Here is a 1,373-nt window from a genome sequence, read left to right as displayed (position 1 = left end):
ATGAAAAAGAGAATGCTTAACAGCATTAGTTATTAGGAAAATGTAAATCAAAACCAGAATGAGGTACCCCTGCATACCTACTAGGATAACAATAAAATGGAAAATAACAAGTGTTGGTGAGGATGTGGAGAAATTGGAATCCTGTACATTGCTGGTAGGAATATAAAATGGTTCAGCCATCGTGGAAACCATTGGGGTTCCTCAAATAGCTAAACACTGAAGGCTAGGCGTTGTGGCTGATGCCTGTAATCCCAGCACTCTGGGAGGCCAAGACAGGCAGATAACTTGAGGTGAGGAGTTCAAGACCAGCCTGGCCAACATGGTGAAACCCCATCTCTACTAAAAATACAAAAATTAGCCAGACGTGGTGGCACACACCTGTAACTCCAGCTACTCAGGAGGCCGAGGCAAGAGAATTGCTTGCACCTGGGAGGCAGAGGTTGCAGTGAGCCAAGATTGCAGCCACTGTACTCTAGGCTGGGCAACAGAGCAAGGCTCTGTCTCAAAAAAAAAAAAAAAAAAAATTGAATTACCATGTGATCCAACAATTCAACCCCTATATATGTACCCTCCCCAAATAAAAATGGGTTCTCAAACAAATACATGCACATGCATGTTCATAGTAGCATTATTCACAAAGCCAAAAGATGCAAACAGCCCAAATGTCCATAGATGAATAAACCATGGCATACATGACACACACACACACGCACACACATATACATATACACACACAAATACTATTCAGTCATAAAAAGGAATAAAGTCTGTTACATGCTACCTGAGGATGCACCTTGAAAACATGCTAAGTGAAAGACAGACACAGAAGTCCACACACTGTGATTCCGTTTATATGAAGTATCTAAAATAAGTAAATATAGAGACAGAAGTAGACTGGTGATTGCCAGGGGCTGGGGAAGAGGGCATTGGGAAGAAACTTCTCAGTGGGTATGGGGTTTTTCTTTTGGAATGAGAAAAATGTTTTAGAACTAGACAGAGGTGCTGGTTGCACAGCATTGTGAATTCATTAAATGCCACTGAAATGCCCACTTCAAAATGGTAAATTTTATGTTACGTGAATTTCACCTTAAGTTAAAAACAAAAAAAGTAAAACTACTCAGACAACGCCAAATTATTGACAATCTCAACCTACCCCACAGACCCCAAATCCTGGAACCACAACCCCCTAGGCCAATTCTCAGGTCAGGCAGCAATTTCATTCCTGTTCAATTTTATCCAGAGCTCCTGGTGGCTCTGAAGAGCTCTAGGGAACAGACCAGGAACATTCTTATGGTGTTAGCTCACATCGGGCCATTAGTGCTCCTTTAATGTGAGAACAACCGGGAGGAGGAGGGGATGTGGACCTAAAACTA

The sequence above is a fragment of the Nomascus leucogenys genome, chromosome 5, assembly GCF_006542625.1.
Source record: "Nomascus leucogenys isolate Asia chromosome 5, Asia_NLE_v1, whole genome shotgun sequence".
In the NCBI taxonomy this organism is placed as follows: domain Eukaryota; kingdom Metazoa; phylum Chordata; class Mammalia; order Primates; family Hylobatidae; genus Nomascus; species Nomascus leucogenys.
This window is presented reverse-complemented; position numbering follows the sequence as displayed.